This window comes from Tamandua tetradactyla, chromosome 8, assembly GCF_023851605.1.
Source record: "Tamandua tetradactyla isolate mTamTet1 chromosome 8, mTamTet1.pri, whole genome shotgun sequence".
Lineage (NCBI taxonomy): Eukaryota > Metazoa > Chordata > Mammalia > Pilosa > Myrmecophagidae > Tamandua > Tamandua tetradactyla.
The window spans coordinates 7197883-7223349 of NC_135334.1; the positions used below are offsets into that span (position 1 = coordinate 7197883).

At 40.0% G+C, this 25467-nt stretch overlaps 1 protein-coding gene and 1 pseudogene across 1 annotated transcript in view; one reads left to right on the forward strand and one right to left on the reverse strand.

Annotated features, from left to right (window-relative positions):
• Positions 1–6684: 6684 nt before the first annotated feature.
• ARHGAP32 (Rho GTPase activating protein 32) overlaps positions 6685–25467 on the forward strand; it is a 450472-nt gene continuing 431689 nt past the window's right edge. The window contains exon 1 of the mRNA XM_077112455.1: positions 6685–6842. The gene's annotated coding sequence lies outside the window, so the exon portion shown is untranslated. The remainder of the gene's footprint in view (positions 6843–25467) is intronic.
• Positions 18355–19077, reverse strand: LOC143643976 (dnaJ homolog subfamily B member 6 pseudogene; annotated as a pseudogene).

Below are 25467 nucleotides of genomic sequence, written 5' to 3' on the forward strand. Positions count from 1 at the left end.
ATAATGGGGTCATCCATACTTAAAGTTAAAAACAAAATAACTTCCAAAGCCAAGTATAAGTGGGTTTTAAAAAATAATTAAATTGTTCCACAGTTCTTCTCAAGTTGCCTATTAAATCTAGCATCCACTGCATTATGTTTCAGAAACATAGGTAAATTCTTGGCCAATATGTATTGTGAATATAGCAGGAAAACAGATGTTTTAGACCTTCTGAGATGCATTAAGTTCTAAAAAGTGGAAGCCATAAAAGACAAAATCGTGGGAGGGGAAACGCAGAGGGCACCCTGGGAAAGAAGCAGCCCTTGTTGAATGACCTTTCTTTGATCTCTAGCTTTCTCAAGTCACTTTCCCATGCACTTCCTCAACGCTGGTTTCAGATCTTTAGATCTAATAAAAGGCTTTAGGGATGGAGCATCCCCAAGCTTCTGAGTAGAGTGCTGATTCAGGAGGAACCCAGCTGAATGGAACACTCAACCAGTTTCCAGTAAAATGTGTGTGTATGTGCGTGTATATTTTCTCACTAGGAGTAGTAACATCCCAGCACTTGCCACAACCACCAAAAGGAATTTAGCTTCCTCCAAGTCACCTCAATTAAGCACATATTATAAATAAAGCTGTGGTGGCTGGGCAAGCATAGCTTCAAGATAAGTCCCTTAGATTCAATCCCTTTTCAAACATTTTGCTGTCACCTAAGTATCTCATGTATAGAAATTTTATAGTTGCCTCTGTAGGTCCATTATTTCGTGAGGCTTCACATAATTTTGCTTAGATAAGAAGCTAAATTACTACTCAACAGGAATGCTTTTATTTCAATGCTATTCCTTTCACTTCCTGGGTCAAAGGTAACACCTGACTATAAAGTGGATTATAAGTGGCTCATTGTGCTGAGTGCAGATGTTAGTGAGTAGTTACTTGGGTGGCTGTACAGGTTGCTTTGCTACTCAGAAAGATTTTTCTGGTCATTTTAGTAATGCTGAGTGAGTTTTTTTTTTTTAAGCAGACAGAAAATTTATTGAGAACCAGGTGAGAGGACAGGTGGGCACTCTCACAAAGACAAAGGTGAGGGAGGTGAGAGACAATAGGTAATGAGGGTCCATTTGCTTTTTTAAAAGCATTTTTTATTGTGAAATATTATATATATTTGAAAAGTGATAAATTTCAAAGTGCATTCTATTTTAAATGTTTCTAACTCTTTTAACAAGTCTCAAAGTACGGTATGGGTTACAGTTCCACAATTTCAGATTTTTCCTTCTAGCTGCTCTCAGACACTGGAGACTAAAAAGAAATATCAATATAACGATTCAGCAGTCACACTCATTTGTTAAATCCTATCTTCTCTGTTACAAGTCCTCCTCATTTTATCCTTCTCCCAATCTTTAGGGAGATTTGGGTTATGCCCATTCTAACTTCTTCATGTTTAACAGGGGTGTTGAAATTATGGGGTAGAGAGATGTAACTTACTGATTCTCTTGGAGAGACTGGCCCCTCTGGTTTTCAGGGAGGCTTATCTGGCTTAGAGGCCATCTGGAGAGTTTAGGTTTCTGAAAAATAAACTTAGCGAGTGAAACTTTTATAGAGCCTCAGATTGAGACCTGGGTATCCTTTAGAGTTTACAGGAGTAAAGCTGGTTGGAGTTTGGCAAACCATGGCAGCTAGCAATATCTAGCTGAAGCTTGCATAAGAGTAACCTCCAGAAAAGCATCTTGACTCTACTGGAATTTTCTTAGCCACTGATACCTTATTTTGTTCCATTTCTTTTCCCTCTTTGGGTAAGGTAGGCCTGCTGAGTGATTTTTATCAGTCTTTAGTTCTATTCTCAGGATATAGCTATTTCTCATTTTCAAAATATTAGACAAAAAAGTTTGGGAAGCATAATAGTCACTGTTAGTTTCCAAATTTTCTTTCCTCTGAAGCATTGTAATAGTTAAGTCATTCCATTTTTATGTGAGTCACCTAAAGAGTAGAGTGAGCAGGCTTATTTTATAGATAGAAACACAAAGAAGTTACTTGGCTTATCCAATGTTACACAGTGGGACATGATAAAGAATGAAAGGGAGAACTGCATAGCCTAAAATTTACCACATTTGTTTTCAAATGGTAATGACATCAGTTGGGAATGAAAAGACACTTCAAATAATTTAGCTTTCATTTTTCTGTGCTTTTAATTTCTACATATCAAAACCTCATTGCAAGGTTAGTCTGTGATTTTGCCCTAGAGGCATTAAACTGCTTGTGAATATGTATCTCTGTATGCTTAAACTGCTTGTGAATATGTATCTCTGTCTGCTGAACTGTGATCTTTTCTTAGATTTTCAAAGACCGGGTCACTGTGATTTTGTAATTTGCAATGGCCCCCACTTGCAATTACTATAATGATATATCCACAGCAATAAGCAACAGCAGATAATGAATGAACTCACTAGATTCTGTACAAAAAGTTGGATATGGAGGGTACAATGGGGAATAAACAAAGACCCTGCCCTTGTGAAGCTTACATTTTAGAATGATAGATAATAAGTTACGTGATCATATCCCATAGTTATAAATGCTGTGAACAAAGAAAGCAGAGTAAGGTTACAGAGAGTGATCAGGAAGGCAGAGCTATTTCAGCTAGCAGTTGGGAAAGTAAAGTAGGAAGACCTGGAAGAAATGTTCCAAGCATGTTTGGGGAACAGCTGGAGGCCGATGTGGCTGGAGCTGATTGAAAAGGTAAGAATGGAGAGGAGTGGGGGCTGATACCCTTGGAAGTTCATGGAAAAATTTTGGATTTTTTTGTAAATGTAATTAGAAGCATAGAGCACTGGAAGGTTTTGAGTAAGGAGAACGTCTTACCCATGTTTTACACAGGAAATTTCTGGTTGCTGTGTTGAGAATGGGTCTTGGTGGGTAAAGAATGGAAGCTGGGAAGCACCCAGGAGAGAGGTCATGGTGGTGGTGGGGTTGGTAGATAAGAAGCTGCAAAGAGAGTGGATTCAGTATATGTTTTGAAAGTACAATTGAAAGGACTTGCTGCTAAATTGAATGTGGAGCTTGGGAGAAAGAGAAGTTTTTGTCCTGAATATCTGAAATGCAGAAGACTTGAAGGAAACAGCTTTTGTTTTTAAAATAGAAAATCAATGTGTTTTTGGACACATTAAGTTTGAGATGGATATCCAAATAGAGATATCATGTATGTAGTTGGATATATGAGCCTGTAGTTCCTGGGAGAGGTCAGGGTTAAAGATATACATCAGTGAATGGAGGCTATTTAAAGCTTTGGACTGGATGAGATTGCCAAGGAAGTGAGTGCAGGAAGAGCAAATAAGAGGTTCAAGGTCAGAACCTGGTCGTCTACCATTTAGAAGGGAGAAGAACCCAATGCAGGAGATGGCAAAGGAATTACTATGGGGCCAAATGATTCAAAATCAGAAATGAAGAAGGTACAGCTAATGTTAAGATTTGAAGACTGAAAAAAGTCTTCAAGGGAACGACCAAAAGTTCTGAATTATTGTGATAATGAGGCGAAGGAACCTCAATGCATTTGACACTTGAAGGGGAGAGGGGATAATATATGGAAAGTTAATTTTTACCATGAATGCACTGGGGATTGTCATATCGCATTGAAGAGAATTATTTACTGTTCCTAAAATGTTGCCCAATAGTAATTTTTATGTAAAAGCTGCATTCTTTAAAGAGTGCAGCTTTAAAGAGTGCATTCTTTAATACATGGGCATCTGTATTAGCTAGTAGAATGTTACACAGACAACATACCTTTTTCAAAAATCTATGTTGTTGTCCTGGTATGGGGACACAATATAGAGATGACCCTTTGGGCAGGGAAAAACAAACAAACTCCAAGGTAATGTTAAGTGTCACTTTGGTAATATTCTCTAGGAAGCATGGCCAGCTTTCAGCAACTCACTTTTTCCAAGCCAGCTGTTGAGAATTCAGTTTTGGGATACAGATAAGCTGCTTGTTTTTCCCTCCCTCAATTCCCAGGCTCTGTCTAAAAGTGAAGGTTAGATGAGTGTTGCAGTCATCCGTGTGGGCTGTTTTTTTAGCTGGCTCTACTTGTCTGCACCATGACGCTGCTTCAGTGCCTGGAGGAGACTGCAATGCAACAGATCTGAGTTGCCGGGAGTGAGCCCAGATGCTCAAACCCGGAAGACAACGGTGCCAAAGCTGAGAAAGGAGTCCAGGTTGAGCCCCTCCTACAGCTTCAGAGATAGTGAGAATTTGCCTTTGTTGTTGTTGTTTTTTTTTATAACTCCTTATGTTGTGAATATTGAATCAAACCATACAGAAGCAACAGATTCAGTTATTTAACGTTATTTTTATAATTGGAAAGCTTTATTTTCTCTTTTAGGGAATGTCGCAATTTCTGGGATTAATTTGTGTACTGATTGAGGGTGTTATTAGGATAGAGGAGATTGGTTACAAGTATCTGAAACACCAAGGTCAGATGGCTGTGGAGTTGCCCAGCAATCACGACCTTCAGTTTACATGCAGGCTTAGCAACTCTAACTACTTACTCATAGGATAAGCCAATGTTTCTGTCCAAGGAGAGGGAGCATTGGTTCAGAATGAGAGTAAGGAACATCAGCATCTTTGAACTTGCTCAAACACCTCTGACATTTGGAAAATGCATGTGGAATCCATTTGCTCTTTCTTTGAACTAGAAAGAACCCTAAAGTAAAATAGCTGTATAATCCAGTGTATGCACAGGCCTTTATATATCACTCACCTTCTCCACTAGCTGAGCACAAACCATTAGAAATTTAGCTACTGTGGCTGAATTTCAGGGTATGATGGCCACACTTTGGCATGAGAAAGCTGCCTGAAAAGGAGGCATGAAAATGTCGAGAGTAGCCAAGAGATGGGGACTCTGGGCACACTTGCTTCCCATGGTGACTTGGTTTACTGTCACACACAGACTTCCTCTTGGCATCACAGTAGGGATATGTTTAATGCCCACCAAACCCTAGGCACAACACAAGCTACTAATTCCATAAATGTTCCTTCCTGGCAGAGATGGCTCTCTGTGGTGAAGGAGGGACCCTATGGAACTGTTGCAGGTTGGTGAAAATAGTTGTTAAACTCTGGATGTACGCTGAGGTTGAGGGTTTGTAGTTTTCATTATTTATCTTGCTACTTTCTTTAGCACTTAGGAATATCCTTTAAGATCCTTTTGGAATCCAAGTGCACCTATTTGTTTGCAGTTCTGTGCTTCCTACAAACTTTCTCACGCTGTCCCTCCCTGGTTCTCTGCTAGAAAACATTGAGAATCCTGGTCTTAAAAAACAAAAATAACAAAAAAACTCCATTCTCCTGAAGCTGGCAACATGGATGGATTTATTATAGGGTTCACCCCCTAATTTCACTCCAGAATGTGAGGAAATTCTGTTTCACGCACATGCCCTTGAACTCCATGATCAAGGCTGGCTTATATTCAATAACTCTCACTAAAGTGTCTAAATGCTGAGTGGACCCAAATCATTGCAGTGACATTAGACTATGCAGTATTTGGCATCAATACACTAGAGAACTAAGAGAGAATTATGTAGGTTCATTCTCCAAACATTTAATTATTATATGAGTAAATTATATATATATATATATATATATATATAAAATTTACTGCTAAAAGGTAGAGTGTCAAGGTATCTTTCTCATGTTTTGTGACACGGATGGTGGTTGCAGGCAGAAGCGCTTTAAAGGCTGAACAAAAGGAACAGGGAACGCGCCAAGGGTCGCGCCATGGCAGGACGGAGGGTGCGCTCTTTCAATGGTCTCCAAAATCTCTTTTCCGCCAAGCCACGCACCTCAGGTTTGCTACCCTTTTGTGTCTTTCCTCTCCCCCCGTCAGCCTTCTGGTCTACAGGAATTTCAGTCTTCTGGTCTAGAACTTGAATGAAGAGGCCAACTGAAGGAACTTTTAGGCCCTGCGATCCCCAATCATTTTAGATCGAAACGCGCCAGGGATGAAAGCTGAGGGTCCTGGACCTCGAGACCCCGCCTGATCCCGCGCGATGAAAGAGCTGTGGTGCTGCGGGACCGAAGGCGAGCCGCAATCTTGGTCTCTGAAGACACCTCTTCCTGGTGTTCCTGCTGCCGCAGCAGGTTTTCTTGCCTGCACTGCAGCACAACGCAGGAACATAAGCCGGGCGCTCGGTTGGAACCCCCAGGCAGCATCTCCGCCTCCCTGCTAGCCCCTCGCCTCCCCAGCACTCCGAGGGGCTCCGCCGCGCGTCCCCTGCCCCCGCGGCCCACGTGCGCTCCCGGGACAACGGCAGGCGAGGCTCGGCGCGCCCCCGCCAGCTCGGCCGCGCTCCTCCCGCCGCCCCCTGCGCGCGCTCGTCCCCGCGGTCACGGGCGCGCGCGCTCCTTCTCCGCGCTGCGGGCGTCGGTGCAGGAGGCCGCGGGCAGGCGGGGGCGCGCGCAGGGGGTGGCGGGAGCGCGGCGGGCGGCCCGAGGCTCGGCTCAGGGCCGGGAACCCCGAGTGCCGGCGTCCTCCTGGGGAGATCCCGTCGGGAGGGGCGCGCAGTGTGCTCGGAGTTGGGGAGCCCGGAGCCGACGCCCCCGGTCCCGCTGACGGGGCCGCCCCGTGGGATGAAGCGCTGGCGCGGGGGGCGCTGGGCCGGGCCCCCGCGGGCGCCCTCGGCGGGCAGGCGCTGAGCTCGGCGGCGCTGCGGGCCCACGGCGACAGCGGCGGGAGCCGGAGGAGCTGCAGTAGCCGGAGACGCCGCGGGAGTCGGAGGCGCAGGAGGAGCGGGGGGCGCCGGGCCCGGCCCGCTGAGGGCAGACACGGAGCGGCGCAGAGGGCGCAGCGAGGCCGCGGCGGCGCGGCGGGGCCGCGGGGCTTGGTGAGCGCGGCTGCGAGGCGGTGCTGGCCGGGGCCGGGGGCGGGCTCCTGGCTGGGGGCCTGCGGGGACCTTGGTTTTCAGTTCGTTTGAAAGTAAAGGTTCCAGGTCGAACGTTCCTGGAAGACCATTTCGGGTTCCCTGTGCCCCGGGCAGGTTTCCCTAGCCCATGGTTGGGACCACTGGTGCTTCGGGCCGGCCGCCCCCTCTCTCGCCTTCTCTCTTTTCTCCGCCGTCTCGGCGAGCTAGGGGTTTGACTCATTTCTGGCCTGCTGCCGTTCTCCCCGCCGAGGCTTAAGTCAAGCCAGAGCCCTCATTCTGCCAGCTGCGACTTCCATGGAATGCAGAGGGTGGTCTCTGGGGAAGATGGGGGCCCCCTCGAGGAGCCAGGGTGCGAGCATCTCCCCCGCTGCCCGCTGAGCCACCGCTGGGCCAGCCTCCGGTGTGTGGGGGCAGGTCGAGCTAGAGGTCTGTGCCCCCGTGGAGTTTTTTCTTTCATCCTGCTAATTAGTTGAAGTTGCCACTATTGGCCACTACTGGTGACTTAGTGCCCTTTTTTTTTCTTGACCACCCCCTCCCTCCACTCTGTATAGTGCCTTTCTCGAGTAAATTTTTATTTTAAAGATTTTAGCAAACAGCTCACATGATACTGATTAGGGAGAGAAAGTCATTCCATTTCTTAGCTGAAGTCTGCCTCTTGAACCCTTTGTCACCTCACCTCCTGCTCCTGAAACTTAAAGAAGATGGAGGGGAAGAGGATGCCTGGGAAGCAATTTTAATAGGTATCTTTATGAAGTAGAATTTGGATAATTGCAATTTCGCTCTGCATGCGGAATTACCACCTGCTTTTAAAAAGCTTGAGGCACTGCCTGATGCAGCACGGATAGCCGGCAGCTGCTTTTAGCATTGTGGTCACTATCTCTTTTATTTTCCTCTTGTTCAGAGTTTTATTTGGCACAGATTTAGACCTTTTATGTCACTCTGAATGGGAATAACTTTTCTGATACGTTGGTTGCTTTTTTAAGCATTGCATTCATATTTCTATTGGAAGAAGTAAAAGCGTATGGTACTGGAGTACAGTAGCTCTTAGAGTCCACAGAATGGGCAGCTTTGATTCATTAATTGGATTTTTGGGTTGTAATATTTTTGGCTAATGATGGCTGTGATTTATTAGTATATTTGTGTTTCTTTATTGGTTAAATTGAAGTCTGACTGGAATCATGACATTTACTTCTTAGACTTCAGAGGCAAGGAAATCGAAGCTTTATTTGTTGCTACAATGTGACCTCAAAGTTTTTCAAGTGCTAATTGGTTTGGATTATTTTTAATAGGCTGTTTGTGAAGATGGGGTGTCATGGTACTGTGATTTACATTTTTAGGAACATCTGGGGTCTTATTCATTCCTAAAATAGGAAATGTGGTGATGCTTTATAGAACAAATACCTATGATGGTATAAGGTTGGAACAGTGCTAAAAGCCAGTTATCGTCATACCATGGTCCCTGTAGCTGTCCCTAGAATAAAGCAGCACTTTGGACAGAGACTTGCCCAGCCACAGCTGGAATGGAAGCCCAGTTCACTGTCAGATTGTGCACATTGAGGTGGGTGACAGGGTGAAGGAGTAGGGAAGAAAAGACGTAAGAGGAAATGTTAGTTTGAAAGAACTTTCTTCAGTTATATAACTGTTTTGTTTTCTAGGGTGAGACTAAGAACCAGTAAGGCAGGCTCAACTGTGCCTTTGATGTTGGTTTGAATTCCAGTAGCTATGTTCCTTTTATTCCCCCCCCCCCGCCCCCATCATTTTCCAGTCACAAGCTATTTGCAGAGTTGAGCTGAGATTTTAATGGCTAGCTATTCATTTCTATTTCTCTGTCTCTTTCTCTTGTTCTTTCTTTAAATGACTTATTTAAACAGTGCTTTCCCTTCTCAACCTGGCCTGGGTGTAGTATTTACACAGTATACATAGATTCACCGTTGACAGTAGATGCATTTAATAAACGTCAAGGTCTCGAAACTGTTTTCAGAAGACTGTAGTAGCAAGAAGAAAAATGAAATGAATTAAACATAGTAATATATTTAAAGATTAAGACTAATGTTGTTGAGGACTTTTAGGATTTAAGCCTTCAAAGTGAAATCTGATAATTATGACAGTAGACAAGAGGTAGCAAAGATTAGTGGAAGGAACCCAGGACTTAAAGTCAGGTTGTGGTCCCTGTTCTGCAGCTTGGTAGCTGTATGGCATGTACCTTCATTGGGCAAGTTATTTACATTGTGAGCTTGTTTTCTTTATTCATAGAATAGGGATGAGAAGGGCTGTGATGTCTTCTTTACAGAGCTGTTGTGAAGGAACAGATGACAGAAAGGATGTGAAACATGCTTTGTTAAACTTTTATATGTGTAAGATATTACTATTATTATATGTGAACTTAGTATTACAAACCTATTTGCCTGGTAAATTGGCCTAAGAAACTGTTTCAAATATTTTTAAAACAGTAGTTTAAAAAATGAAGATAAGAAATGAGAATGTGCTAGATATCTGCATTTTGTGATTCTGTCTTGTTCTTTAGGAAATCCATTCATAATATCTTCAGTTTGGGGCTTTTTGGAATTTTCAGTTGTTCTGGACAGTTGTAAGTTTCTTCCAGGTTCTGAGCCACCTCAAAGTGTCAGTTCAAAATACCAAAGGAGGTTACAAAGTAGGATTTGTGAAGAGCTGTTTAGTATAAAAATAGTTTCATTTATCTGCATGATTTATGATGGGTTGGCAAAGTATAGTGTGCAGGCCTGCAGCCTGTTTTTGTATGTTCCTTGAACTAAGAATGCTTTTACGTTTTTAAATGGTTGAAAAAAAAATCAAAAGAAGAATATTTCGTGATGTACAAATTATATGAATTACAATTTCACTCTCTATGAGTAAAGTTTTATTAGCAAACAACCACACTCATTCATTTATTATTGTCTGTGGCTGCCTTTGTACTATGATGGATAGTTGGGTACCTGCTTCAGAGACCAGGTGGCCCACAAAGGCTAAAATATTTACTATCTGGCCGTTGACAGAAGATTTTTAGTCATTTACTTTTTTAGGACTTACTTTTTTTGCTTTAATTTAGGATCTGTTTTTTTTTTTCTTTAATTAGCACACATATTGTTCCTTTATCATAGTATTTTATGGATTAAGACCCCTGCAAAAGTACTGATTTTTGCCTTGGAGCCAGAGAGACTTGACTTCAAATGACAGCTGTGATATTTACAAATTTTGACCCTGGACAAATTAACATCTTAGGTACCTCCTTTGTAAGTGGTCACAGTAGTTCTACCTTAGAAGGCTGTAGTGAGGATTAAATGAACTAATTCATGTAAAGAATTTAATGCAATGTCTGGCATATGGTTGACACTCTGTGAGTGATTGATGATGCTGATTATAAATTCTAGTCTAAACAATATGCATAAAACATTTTATATTACTTTTGCCCCTATACCATAGAGTCATTCTGCTGAGTGGTTTGTTGTTTATAATGGAATTTTCTTCTTCACTGAAATCATTAATTTCGTTAGCAATTGATAATTGGAATAACTTGAGAAGTTTCCATATGTTGTACTGTATTGCTATTAATAACCCATTTATTTCAGGTGATTGAGAATGGGTAAAATATACTTTTCCTTTATTTTTCATCGATCCTGGTTCTTGATAATTTCCTGGTACTGTTCTTATTATTTGCAAGTTGAATTTTTTTTTGTATGCTGTATGGTGGGGGTCACATTTCATTCTTTTTCCATGTAAATATCCCCTTATTGCAGCACCACTTGTTCAATTTTTGTTTGTTTGCCTGTTTGGGAAGTGCAGGGGCCAGGAATTGAACCCAGGTCTAGAATTCTGCCACTGAACTGCCACTGAACTACCCTTGCACCCTCCCTGCAAGCTGAATTTAAATATCACTTCTATTTTGGTAGAATTTGGATTTTTTTTCTCTTTTAGAGAAAGATGTGTGAGGAATACCTGTTTTAATTAGGCCACGATTAGATAACTTTTCCCTCTGTGTATATTATACTCTAAATCTTCCTTAGGATTTGCATTAGCATCTCTATAGTATCCTCTTCAGAGTTGAAATAACAAAACCTTAATTTTTTTTCTTTCTAAAGATAGATCTGTTTTACTGTCTAGAGGCTTTGATATTAAGCTTTTTGAAGTATTTGGTTTTATTTTTCAGTTGAGAAATTTGATCTGTTTTTCAACTCCAAATGCTGGTTTATTTAACGTTAATCCCAAACTAAGGGTGAGCAATTCAAAAAAGGTCATTGTTCTAACCCAGTTAAACAAAACAGACTTGGGATAACTGTGGTCTTGCCTTCTTATAGATGATGCAATTCATGACCTTGGATGATGCTTAAATGCAGTGGGATGCTCCAGGAGACATATGGGAAGGCATTAATGTTCTGTATCATCCTTTGTGGGAACATGAGATGGAGGCAGGAAGATCTTCCCATAAAACCGTAGTGCACTAGTGCCTGGGCAACTGCAGGGTTCTAATTGAAGCACCTGAGAAGGAGGAAAGGCCTAATGAAAACCCACTGTCAAGATGAGAGAGTAATTTCTTTTCTAATATTTTTATTGTGGTAACATACATACAAAATGAAATTTCCCATCTTAAAACACTTTCGAGTCCACAAGTCAGTGCTGTTATTCAGATTCAGGGTCTTGTGCTACCATCACCACTGTCTGTTAACAGCATTTTTAATCACCCTAAACAGGAACTACGCTATAAAGCAGTAACTTATTTTCCCCTCAGAACCTGTACATCTATTAAGCTATAACCTGTTTCCCCCCTCTCCAGCCTGTGATCTGCTTTCTGCCTCTATGAATATGTATACTGTATATATTTCATATAAATGAAATCATATGATATTTATCCTTCATATCTAGCTTATTTCACTAACCATGTCCTCAAGGTTCATTCATGTTATAGACTATATCATAATTTCATTTGTTTTTAGGGCTATATGATGTTAAATTGTATGAATATACCACATTTTGTTTATTCATCTGTGGATGAATACTTGGGTGTTTCTACCTTTTGGCTACTGTGAAAAATGCTGCTATAAATATTGGTGTACAAGTATCTGTTCAAGTCCTGCTTTGAGTTGTTTTCGGTATGTAGCAAGAAGTGGAGTGGTCTAGTTGTATTCTGTGCTTTACTTTCTGAGGAACCATCGAACTGTTTTCCATAGGAGCTGCACCATTTTATATTCCTACCAACAATGTACAAGTGTTGTAAGTTCTCTGCATCCTGCCCTACACTTGTTATTTTCCGAGTTTTTAATAACCATCCTAGTAGAGGTGAGGTGTGGTATCTCATTGTGGTTTTGATTTGCATTTCCCTGTTGATGAGTGATTTTGGCCGTCTTTACATGTGCTTATTGACTGTATAACTTTGTTAGAGAAATGTCTGTTCAAGTCCTTTGCCCTTTTTAAAAATTGGGTTATCTTTTTCTTGTTGAATTATAGCAGTTCTTTATATATTCTAGGTATTGAACTCTTATCAGATGTATGGTTTATATATTTTTTTCTCCCATTCTGTAGATTTTCTGTTCCCTTTCTTGATAGTATCCTTTGATGTATATTGTGGTAGTTAGATTCAGTTGTCAACTTGGCCAGGTGAAGGCACCTAGTTCTGTTGCTGTGGACATGAGCCAATGGTAGGTGAATCTCATCTGTTGCTAATTACATCTGCAGTCGGCTAGGAGGCGTGTTGTTTGACTTAATTGGCTTGTGCTTAAATGAGAGAGCCCAATGTAGTACAGCTTAAGCAGCTCGGCATTCCTCATCTCAGCACTTGCAGCTCAGCCCAGGCCCTTGGAGATGCAGAAAGAAGTCACCCTGGGGAAAGTTGTTGGAACCCAGGGGCCTGGAGAGAAGACCAGCAGAGACCATCCTGTGCCTTCCACATAAGAAAGAACCTCAGTGGAAAGTTAGCTGCCTTTCCTCTAAAGAACCGACAAAATAAATACCTTTTTATTAAAAGCCAATCCGTCTCTGGTGTGTTGCGTTCTGGCAGCTAGCAAACTAGAACATATATAAAAGTTTAAAATTTGCTGAAGTCCAGTTTATTTTATTCCTTTTGTTGCTTGTGCTTGATTTATTAATGAATTCTAAGAAATCACTAGCAAATCCAAGGTTATAAAGCATCTCCCCTATGTTTGCTCTAGGGGTTTTATGGTTTTAGCACTTATATTAGGCCCTTGATCCCTTTAGAGTCAGATTTTGTTTATGGTGAGAGGTAGGGGTCCACCTTCATTCCGTTGCAAGTGGATATCCAGTTTTCCCAACACCATTATAAGATACTGTTCTTCCCTCAATTAATGTGTTTGGTACCCTTGTCAAAAATCACTTGCATTTATTTATGACTTCTTAATTCTATTCTATTGGTCTTTATGTCTATCTTTATGCCCCTACCACTCTGTTTTGATTGGAGAGAGTATTTTCTTTTGCAGTTAAAAACAAAACAAAACAAAATACCAAGAGATTCCCTATCTGGATGCATGAAGATTGAGAGGGAGTATTCCCCAAGGCAGTAAAATGAAAGGATTTGATAAAATAGTTATAGAATTTATAGTTTCACAGTATACCTGGCAAGAGGAAAATTCCTGCTATTTTAAGAGATTACTTTAGAATAGGATGTGAGAAATGGGCTGTTTGGTTTAATTTCTCATGAGAAAGACATGAGCCAATATTCAGAATAGAAGTGAAATACCGGTTTTAGAAACATTCTATTTGGCTTATGGCATATATCCATTTACTTACTTATTTTATGCCATGGATTATAATATACAACTAATTTGTATAGGAGGCTGTATTCCTCTTTCATTGGAGAGATAAATGATTGAAGGATTTTTTAGATAAGTAGCATTTTTAACAATTTTGAAGAATATATTATATGAAATTCAGTGATTATCCAGTATATTAAACACAGAGGAAAATATGAAGTAGCCTTTAATAAGGAAGGGAGATTTGGATATGGAGTTAGAGGATCTTGGCTCTTGGCTTGTCTCTGCTGTAAACAGTCTGACTTTTGCCAGGTAATTCATTTCTCTGAACCTCATTTTTCTCATAGTGCATGTAGAATGTTAGTAATGTTTTTCAACTTTGAAGTCTTGAGGGTAAATGAGGGATTAGGCTAGATGGTCTGTAAGACCCCTTTTGCTCCAGAATTCTCTGATTTTCTGACTTTTTAAGAGCGGGAACCAGCATTTTGCACTTCCTGGTTTTTACTGACCTTCTTCTGGAGGAGAGCTTGACCAACCTTCCTAATTGCTTTATATGGTGTGGTCTTTCTCCAGATTCCTGGGCAGCCTAGGCCCCAGTAGGATGAGGAAAACCAAATCTCTTTCAGCCAACTGAAAAGTATCCACTGAATGCATTCAGTGTAGCTAGTACCATGCTGAATGCAGTGGAGGCAGTGAGTCTGCCCTGAAGAAGTTGTTTCATTTCATTGGGAAGACAAAGTATATTGTGGAAAAGATTATTATAAAGAACTAGGCAATTAGTATAATTGTGGCCTTGTGACCTTAAACATCTGTAAAATTAGCTTTGTAGTCTCCGTCCCGCTCTAAAATTTGGTTGCTTTCTCTTTGACAGCAGTAGATCTGAATCAACCTGCCATCAAACAACCCAAGTGAGAATGGTTCAGTCTTGGTCATATTTTTACACTCAATTCTGTGAAGTTGCTTGGTTTGCTAGATGAAAAGAAAGGGTTGCTTTAATTTCCTGGAAATGCAATTCAAGGGGCAGCCTTTCTTCTTAAAAGTCATGTATGTGAGAAGTGACAAGAAACAGTAGTATGTGTCCCTGCTTCTGAGGTAATAAATTTGTGTCCTGGATCTCATTCTTTCTTGTCTTCTCAAGGCCTTCAATCCCGATAGAATTTTCTTTCCTGAATTATCATTCTCTTTTTACTGGGTCATTTCTTTTAATATGCAAAGAGGCCTTAGTATTACTTGTAGTAGTGAAGATTGATTAATTGCTCACTAAAAGCCATTCTTCATATCTTCCTTGATTCTTTTTTTCTTGAAAGAATGTACCAAACACATTAGCATTCATTTTCTTTCTTCTTCTTCTTTTTTTTTCTGCAAATGACAAATACCCAATTTATGAGGTTTACTTGTTTTGGGGGAGGAGGGGAGAGTTTCATTTTTTAACGTTTATATTGTGAAATATAGCTTTTATACGAAAGCAATACATTTCAAAGTGTATTTTAACAAGTAGTTATAGAACAGATTTCAGAGTGTGGTATGGGTTACAGTTCCATATCAGGTTTTTCCTTGTAGTTGCTCCAGGACACTTGAGAGTAAAAAGAAATATCAGTATAATGATTTAGCAGTCATACTCATTTGTTAAATCCAAACTTCTGTTGTAACTCCTCCTTCTCCTTTGATGCTTCTCCCAGTCTTTAGGGATATTTGGGCTGTGCCAATTCTAGCTTTTTCATGTTGAAAGGGGGTGTTGACGATATAGGATGGGGGATTGAACTAACTGATGCTCCTGGAGAGGCTGGCCTCTCTGGGTGTCAGGATTTATCTGGCCTAGGAACCATCTGGAGGTTATAGATTTCTGGAAAGTAAACTTAGTGCGTAAAACTTTTGTAGAATCGCAGATAGAGCCCTAGTTGTTCTTTAGGGTTAAGAGAAATGATGTTAGTTGGGGTTTGGCAGACCATGGCAAATATCTAGCTGAAGCTTGCCTAGGAGTAGCCTTCAGAATACCTCTCAACTCTATTTGAATTCTTTTAGCAACTGATAAACTGTATTTTGTAACATTTCTTTTCCCCCCTTTGGTCAGAAAGGCCTCGTCAATTCCACGGTGCCAGAGCCTGCCTCATACCTGGGAGTCATGTCCCACATTGTCAGGGAGACTTGCAACCCTGAATGTCACATCCTATGTAGTGGGGGAGGAAATGATTTTCTTTGCAAAGTTGGGCTTAGAGAGAGAGGCCACACCTGAGCAACAAAAGAGGTTTACTAGAAGTAACTCTGAGGCATAATTATAGGTAGGTTTAGCTTCTTTGCTACAGAAATAAGTTTTGTAAGACATGCCTCAAGATCAAGGGCTTGGCCTATTAACTTGGGAGTCCCTAATGTTTGAGAGAGTATTGGGGTTTCCCATGTGGTAACGTTTAATAGTTCTGTATTTTTTCTCCAGTTCCTCAAAGGACTTTGCCAATACTTTTTTTTTCCTTTTATGTATTACTTTTTTTGAATTTTTTATTGTTATATTATATATTCACATACCATATAATTATCCAAAGCGTACAGTCAGTGGTTCACAGTATCATCATACAGCTGTGTATTTATCATCACAATTGACTTTTTTTCTTTTTTGTGAAAAATAACATATATACAAGAAAGCAATAAATTTCAGAGCACCTCACAACAATTAGTTGTAGGACAAATTTCAGAGTTTGGTATGGGTTACAATTCCACAATTTTAGGTTTTTACTTCTAGCTGCTCTAAGATACTGGAGACTAAAAGAAATATCAGTATAATGATTTGGCAGTCATACTCATTTGTTAAACCCTACCTCTTCTGTATAACTCCACCATCATCTTTGGTCTCTCTCCTGGATATTTCGGCTATGCACATTCTAACTTTTTCATGTTGAAGGAGGCTGTCAGTAATATGGGATTGAGGGATGGAGCTAACGATGTTCTGTAGAGGTTGACCCTTCTGTATTTCAGGACTTACCTGGTCCAGGGACCCTTATGGATGCTGTAGGTTTCTGGAAAGTTACCCTAGTGCATGGACCCTTTGTAGAATATTATGTAATGCTCTAGGTGTTCTTTAGGATTGGCAGGAGTGGTTTTGGTTGGGGTTTGGCAAGCTCTGATAGGTGGCAATGTCTAACTGAAGCTTGAGTAAGAGTGACCTCCACAGTAGCCTTTTGACTCTATTTGAACTCTCTCAGCCACTGATACCTTATTTGTTACACTTCTTTTCCCTCTTCTGGTCAAAATGGCATTGTTGATCGCACAGTGCCAAGGCCAGGCCCATCCCACATTCCCTGGATGTCATGTCCCACGAAGGGGAAGTGCAATGATTTTACTTGCAGAGTTGGACTTAGAGAAAGAGAGACCAAATCTGAGCAACAAAAGAGGTCCTCTGGAAGCAACTTTCAGGCATAGTTAGAGGTAGGCGAACCTTCTCTGCTAAAGAAATATGCTTCACAAGAACTTTGCCAGTACTTTTTAATCATGGTTTAATCCCAGTATGTCCTGGGGTATATTCAGGTATTATGTTAAGCTATTCAGAATTACAAGCCCTTGTTCCCATTCTGGGCTCATGTATTTGGGTTGTTTAAATGAGCTATCCATATGGGTTGATTTAGATTATGTATTATAGAAAATTTAGGTTTTGAACAAAATAAACCTCTCTAGCTTTGATCTCATACAGTAGGTGAAGCTCTGTAATACAGACAATATCATCCTTTGACCTGTATTCTGATTTACCTTAGTCCTAACCAGATCTGCTTCATTCTTATCTATAATTGAAACCTGGTTTCTTTTTCGGTTTCTTTAATAGTTGTTAAATGTAGCTCCAAAAAATGGAGCTTCAGCACTCCAACTTTGAGTCTTAGGTGTCATCCAGGTACCCACAGTTCCAGGGAATTACAGGTTATACACATATAGCATACATCTTAATCTAGAAAGACATTTACAACTGACTGAATGTGACTGCTTTAAGAGCTTACAATCTAGGTCTCAATTTTCTTATAAGTATTTTCCAAAAGAAACCGTACAATATTTGTTCTTTTGCTTTTGTTTTATTTTGTACAATATAATGCCCCCAAGGTTCATTCACTTCATTGTATGCCTCACGACTTTGTGCCTTTCTGTAGCTGTGCAGTATTCCAGTACAACCGCAGTTTACCTTTCTTCTCATAGCTTTACTTTTTATAAACCTAAGCTTAATATTACAATTTAAAGAATTGTCAAAATTTACTAAATTGCGATTTTCATGCACAACTAGAAAACGTCCTTAATTTATTTTAAACCAGAGTATATCACCATTAATGTATTAATGTCTTTGACTGCTAAATACTGAAAAAAAATAATAATTATTTTGAAGAAGATTCATCCTGGCAATGTTAACTTCACAGCAGTCTGAAACTAGTTGGCTCACATTTCACAGAAAATGGAAAAAAACAAGTTCCATGCTGGGCTTAGTGTACAGTTTTGTCCTACTAAAGAGTCAGAGTTCACCTTGGATTAAGTTTAATAAAAAGCACAGTACATAAAAAATGTACAATAGTTTTAAAAGACCAAAAAAAGGTCCTATTTACATGGTCCCAACAATAAACTCAAAAGTCTATGACAAATGGGTGCTGCAATGAGCTGTTTATGAATACTTTAGATTAGGTACAGTTTTACTAAAGGTAGAGTTCTTTTGAAATCTTCCAAGAAATGTTCTTGTTAATCCTCTAAAGTTGCTTGTTATAGTTTAGCATTTATTAAATGCATGTGTTGAATTACCTGTTATCTAAGCGTAGGAGCTGCTCTTACCGTTTATTGTTAAGGACTTTTAACTGGTCATCTTCTTCAACTTCTGCTCTTTCTCGACTTTTATTCTCAGCAGTTCTCTTTGTAGTGATTTTTCTGCTATTAACTCTTTCAGTGGGAGTTGATATGGAGTTGAAGTTGTCCATCCACTACCAACAAACGACATGGAAGAAAAGGAATTAAGGCCCATGTACCCTAGTGAACTAAATGAAGTAAATCCCTGTATTAAAAGAAGAAAATCTACCTCCCAAGGGTGGAAACCCACTGAAAGAAGAGAAAAAAAGATACTGGGCCTCTGCTTCTGCTTCCATGAGGCCTCTTTGATTCCCACAAAACTCCTTAAATGGGTGTTTGAAGAAGTCAGATGCAAGTGGGACCCTTCCACCAAAAAATTCCCTGAAGGCATCATTTGGATTATGTAATGTAAAGCCAAACTCAAATGGACTGTTGAAATGACTTCTACCTCTACCACTTAATCCTTCCTTGCCATGTTTATCACAGATGTCCCATTTTTAAGCTTCTGATAACACCTCATATGCCTCAACTACTTGCTTTTGTTTTCTCTCTGTTTCTTTATTCTCAGGACTTTTGTCAGGGTGACACTTCAGTGCCAATTTACAATGTGCCTTTTTAACATCCTTGGGAGAGGCATGTTTCTGCCTGCCTAGCACTTCATAGTAATCCACCAAGTTTTAAGATTGTTGGAAGAAGGGCCAAAGGAGGTTGGCAGTCAGTGGCAGGAAGGAGGAGAACTCCTCCTGTGGTCTCCTCTGAGCTCTGACATGGCTGGTGCTGTTGGAGGTGGTGGCAACTTTGCTTTCTCTTCCTTTCTCCTGACTTTTCTCCTGATTCTTGAGGGCAGTAAGACCCTGAGATTTTATGCAGGCACTTGGCTGCCCAGTTAGAGACCACAATTCCTAGCCTCTGTCTTACAGGTGGGTGTGGTCACGTGACTAAATTCTCACTGAATGGATTTGAGTACAAGTGTGTATGTTTTCTAAGTCATGGTCTTAGAAAGGAAGCTAGTTGCTCTCTTCTTCCTCTTTTCCCTTTCTGCAAATGTGAATGTAGAATGTTAACACAGTGCCCCTTGTTCAGCTTTGTAGATGAGGGCAACACCTTGGAGGGAGATAGAGTAGTAAGATGGATCCCTGCATGGTCTTGTGGAACAGAACTAGTTATTATCCTGGGGCTGCTCATTTATTTCTGGATGATTAAGTGAGAGAGGAATAAAATTCTATCCTGTTTGAGCAACTATGACCATAACATAATAAATCACTTCTCTAAACCATCCTCTCCTCTGCCTTGCTCTCTTTACTGTCCAATTTCTTAGTTCCTTTCACAACAAAATTTTTCAAAAGAGTTATTTTTGTTTGTTCTCTCTACTTCCTCACCACTTACTCTCTTTTTGGTTTGGTCCATTTGATAGCTTGTTCCTCCATCCCACTGAAATTGTTTTTATTTAAGGCAGTAATGGCCTGGATCTTCCTAAAGCCAGTGGTCAGTTCAGTGTCTTCATCTTACTGAACTCTCATTAGGATTTTGCTTTGTTTAACTACTGCCTCTGACCTCCTAGCCACCTATTCTTTATGTCCTTTTGTCAGTTTATCTCAAACCCTGTACTTCCTCTAAATTTTGGAGTGTCCCTGGGTTCCTCTCAGGTTATCTCATCTTTTCAGATGCCATTTTATAGGCTGAGGATGCTCAAATTCCTATCTCTAGTATTGATTCTCCCCACCCCTGAGCTCTAGACTCATCTATCTCCATGTCTGTACTTGGCTGTCTAATAGACACCTGAAACTTAACATGAACAAAGCAGAACTTTGAATTACTTCTTTCATTTGATCGTCTCTTACCTCCTCCAGGTTTTCCCTGTCTCCATAAGTGGCGCCACCATCTACCCAGTTATGCAGGCCCAAACCCTGAGAATCATCCTTGATTTTTACCCCTCCCTCATCTCACAATAAGTCTTACAAGTTCCACCTTCTCCTTTTTTTTCACTTTTATAAATTTAGGCTAAGCTAGTAGCCTTTGTCCCCTGGAAAATGGCCAGTAGACTTCCTTACCTCCACTCTTGTCTTTACCTTTTTTCCTACCCTTTCCACACAGGAGCTAAACGTAACCTTGAATGTTAATCAGATCATATCACTTCTGTTCATTGGCTTTCCAATACACTTAACATTCAAACTAAAACTCGATACTTCATCATGGAAAGAGAAAAATGTCATTGTGGTCACTAATAAAGTCCTGTATCAGTGGCTTTCAGCTAGGGGATATTTTGCCATTAGGGGATCAGGCAATGTCTGGAGATACTTTTTGTTGTCCCAACTGGGGGTGGGGTGGGGACCAGTGTGCTACTGGCATCTTGAGGGTAGAGACCAGGGATGCTGCTAAGCTTCTACAGTGCACAACCCTGCCCCCTCCTGCCCCCCAAAAGTATCTGGTCCCAAAATGTCTTTTATGCTGAGGTTGAAAGGCCTGTGTGATCTGGCTCCTGGCCTCTCTCCAACCTCATTCTTTCCTTTGTGCATTGGGCTACAGAGTCGTTTTGACCTTTTTAATGCCTTGAACAAGCTAAGTACATCCTTTCTCAGGGATTTGCACTTCTGTTCCTTTTGCTTAGGATGAGCTTCCTTCAGATCTAGCATGGTTGCCTTCTCCTTTCTCCCCAGAGAGGCCTTTTATGATACCTGTTTAAATGCAGCTGCCTAATCTCTCTTCCACATGACCCCATTTTATCGTCTTCATATTAGAAATTTATTATTGATTTGCTTATGTGTCTAACTTATAAGTCCTCTCTCCTCTAACCATAAGATACTGGAGGGACAGGAGTGCTGTTTGTCTAGGCTGTATCCCAGGCCTTATGCTTAATAAATATTTGGTGAGTGACAGAGAGATCCTGAGATCATTGTAGAGATGGAAGACAATATTTTCGAGGATATTGACAAGTTGAATAATCCAGCTGGAAACAGTAGGAAAGGTTATGATTTTTTGAATGGTGAAAAAATATCCCTTGGGACAAAGTTGCTTAATCTTTTGATTTAGTAATTAATTTTGGAGAATGGAGGTTTTCACTCCCATTTTTGTGTGGAGGCAGTGACAAAAGAGTAAGTTGAGATATTTTATCCAAGTTGTAGGGTTACTTTGGGATTAACTTCTGTTTTGCCTTGTGTCTCATTCCACTTAGCTTGACATATAGAGTTTCCTTTTCATATATTGAATGTTACAGTTATATAGGCTCTAGGGAATATGTGGTCTTACCTTACCCCAAAATCAGAATTTCTACTACATTATCCTTTTTAGGAGTTGATCATCTACCTTCTGCTTGAGTATTTTCAATGTCAGAAAATTCAGTTATTCACAAGATAGCCCAACTTTTTTAAAAAAGCATTCCTATAAAAAAGTCCCTCATTACATTAAATTGGAATGTAGTTCCTTGCACGTCTAACACCAGACAGATCTGCTTTATTTTTCACACGATGACTCTTTGGCCATCGTGTGAAAAATGGTTGACTCTTATCTTCCCACCAATCTTTTCTCCTTCCCAGGCTAAATGTACTCATTTTCTTCAACTATTCCTTGTAAGACAGGATTTTTAGATCCTCTTCCAAAACCATTCCTAACATTTTTGGGACTTGAGCAAGAATATGAATGGAGGTTCATATGCAATATCAATAAACATATAAAAGCTATAAATCAAGTCAACTCTTTTAAAAATAATGTTCCATTGCCTACCTTAGCAAATAAAAGTTCGTGGTGACATAGGTCAGAGTCAAATAGAGAATTCTCAGACTCCTCTGAGTTTTGCTGCAGAACATGGTGAAATGGAGAGAGTTAGCCTTCAACCTCAGATACCCTTCTTTTCTCACTCCAGGCTTCTTGCACAAGGAAATTTGCACATACACATATGTGAATATTCCAGCCCAGACACCCTCCCACACCTTTTAAATAGCAGTTGTTGACCATCCCTTGGGCTTGGGGGTAGATATCCTGATGATGGGGTCATCTACCCTTGGGAGGATTGACCCAAGAAAGAGGCTTGAGCTGACCCTGGAAACAGGCAAGACATTCTGGGTTCCTGTCTAGATGGAGGTTGAAGCTTATAGGCTGCAGGGGAGACATCCTTTAGGCCCTAGAACAGCTGGTGCCATGGATAGAGATGTGGCCAGAGAAAGGCTAGAGCATGGCCCTCTAAAACTTGGGGCCCAGGTCAGCAGTCCCTATTGCTTAGGTCCAAGCAGCGACTGTCTTAATCACATTTTAGACTTAGCTCAGTTTGGAGAATCAGTGATTGTGGAAAATCTAACTCCCACCTCTGATAGTGCCCCTAATTAGACATGGTATTTTCTTTAGTTTCTTAAGTATGCCAGACAGTGGTCTGAATGCATGTCATGAGGTTTAAAGATACTGATGCGCTAGAGAGGACTGTTAGTGACAAGGTGGCAAGAGCCTCTGGGTCAGTCATTTCTGGCTAACATCACCAAGACCTGTTTAACCCAATGTTCCTCTTGCAGTGCCATAAGGTGAAAAGGACTTGGAAGCACTGCCTGAGACTGAAATATGGCTATCAGTATATCTGTGCTTGGACAATGGAGTGGGTCTAATGGTATCGTGAGTTTTACATGCTTCCTGAAGAGCATTTTTAAAAAACATTATCGTTTGGTCCACCTGACAGTGTGTGAGGTGTTAAAGTAGGTTGTGTGCCCTTCTTATTAATGAGGAAAATAGATCCAGGCTAAGTGGCTCACCTAGCTACATATTCTCACTTAAGTAGGACAGTTGAAACTAGAACTCTTTTCTTCTGACTCCTTTTTTGTTATATTCTTGCTTCTAACCTAAATTGTGTTTCTTGTTTTGGATGTAGTGCTTTCTTTAATGTAGCTGAATATAGTAGTACTATTTTTGGACAGCCTATCACCTGTGGTCCATTTAGGGCTTGCAGGCAATTACATTTTTTAGAGCTTTTCTGTCTCAACGTATGTTGTTATCCTTTATTGTGATTTTTTAGCCTAAATACGGAACTTTATGTTTAAATATTTTCATTTTTATGATTTTCAACCACTTTATCCAGCCCCTTGAGACTTGATTGTGTGTGTTACCATTTTGATAAACCTTTGTCCTATATTAGTGCCATATTAGTTATCACAGTGATGTTGGTCTGAGATGTTGGCTCCCAGTCATTTATAGAAGGTTAGATTACATAGAAGCAGAAACTATGTGGTACATTTTAGAAATATTTCTATCCAAACAAGTCATATTAAAAAAGTTCTGGAACTTAAATATAAGTTCTCTTCCATTTTTCTTTAAGACCCACTTTGTACTACTCTTTACAAATATCATTTCATTTAAATTTCATGACAGCCTGTTAGCAGTATCACTGTAGAAGAGAACTGGCCCTCAGAAAAGTGTGATCACTTGTTCCAGTTTACCTGACTAATAAGTGATGGGTGGATTCAGAGTGCAAATCTAGGTCTCTTTGAAGACCTAGGGCTGTGCTTTCTTCAGTACTACTTAATAAATAAGATGATTTTAAAATGTTTAACATGGGCTGATAAAGAGGTGTTTCCTGAGTTTATACCCTTGCATTTGGAAGAAGTAAACCTCTAATATTACTCATATACACTGGATAGCCTCTATCTCTTATCTCTGCCACCTCCACTTCCCAACCCCGGCCCAGAGGATTATCTGGTCTAAATTGTCAGAAATGTTGAAGTCGAGAAATCCTGTTCTAAGGGTTTTGAGTAGTCAAATTTTGTTCTCTGTGTGTATGTGTTTTGTAGGAGGTGTGCTAAGTTTCTCTGTAGTGGTGATAGGTATTAGAATGTATGGGATGATATAGTAGTGATCGGTATTAGCATATTTGGGATATGCTGAACTATTTATGTCTCCACAGTTTATATTCTTAATTTGACTGCCTCCCTTCTTAGAAATAGTTTGTCACTGAGAGTAAAGAGAATGATGCTATCTATTCATTCTGTGCTGCAGCTAGAAAATCTGAAATTTAATGCTAAAGGCTTTCAAGTGGTAAAGGTTAGTTTTTTTATGTTCTAATGCTTGCTTTTTTAAAAATTGTAGTTGTTTAATGTGCTTTTTAATTTAATTTTTTAAATTAAAGATGTAGGTTTACAGAAAAATAGTGCAGAAAATAGTTCCCATATACCGCCCCCCCACCTGCAGTTTTCCCTATTATTAGTACTTTGCATTAGTGAAGTTCCTTTGTTAGAATTGATGAAACAATATTATTATATCATATTATTAACTATAGTTTGTAGTCTATATTAGAGTTTACTGTGTTATATAGTCCTTTTTTTTTTTTTTTAATTTTATTCTAATGACATACACAACCTAAAATTTCCCCTTTTAACTGCATTCAGATATATAATTCAGGGTCCTTAGTTACGTTCACTTTGTTGTGCTGCCATCACCACCATGCATTACCAAAACTTTTTCATCACTATAAACAGAAACATTGTACTCAGTAAGTAATAACTCCCCATTCTCCCTGAACTTCATCCTCTGGTAACCTCTAATTTCCTTTTGGTCTCTGTGAACTTCCCTATATTAGAAATTTCATATAAGTGAAATCATACAATGTTTGTCGTTTTGTGTCTGACTTATTTTACTGTCATGATGTTTTCAGAGTTCATCCATGTTGTAGCATGGATCAGAACTTCAGTTCTTTTTTCATGGCTAAATATTCTATTGTGTATATATATATCACATTAAAAAATCCATTTATCTGTTGATGAATACTTGGGCAGTTTCCATCTTTGGCTTTTGTGAATAATGCTTTTATGAATATTGTTGTACACATACCTGTTTGAGTCCCAGCTTTCAGTTTTGAGGATATGTACCTAACAATGGAATTACTGAATCATGTGGTAATTCTATGTTTAACTTTCTGAGGAAGGAACCACCAAACTTTTCCACAGTTTGGAAAATGACTGTATCATTTTACCTTGTACCAACAATGCACTAGAGTTCCAATTCCTCTACATGCTCCCTAATACATACTATTTTCAGAATTTTTAAGAAAATAGCCATTTTAGTGGGTATTTAGTAGTACCTCATTGTGGTTTTGA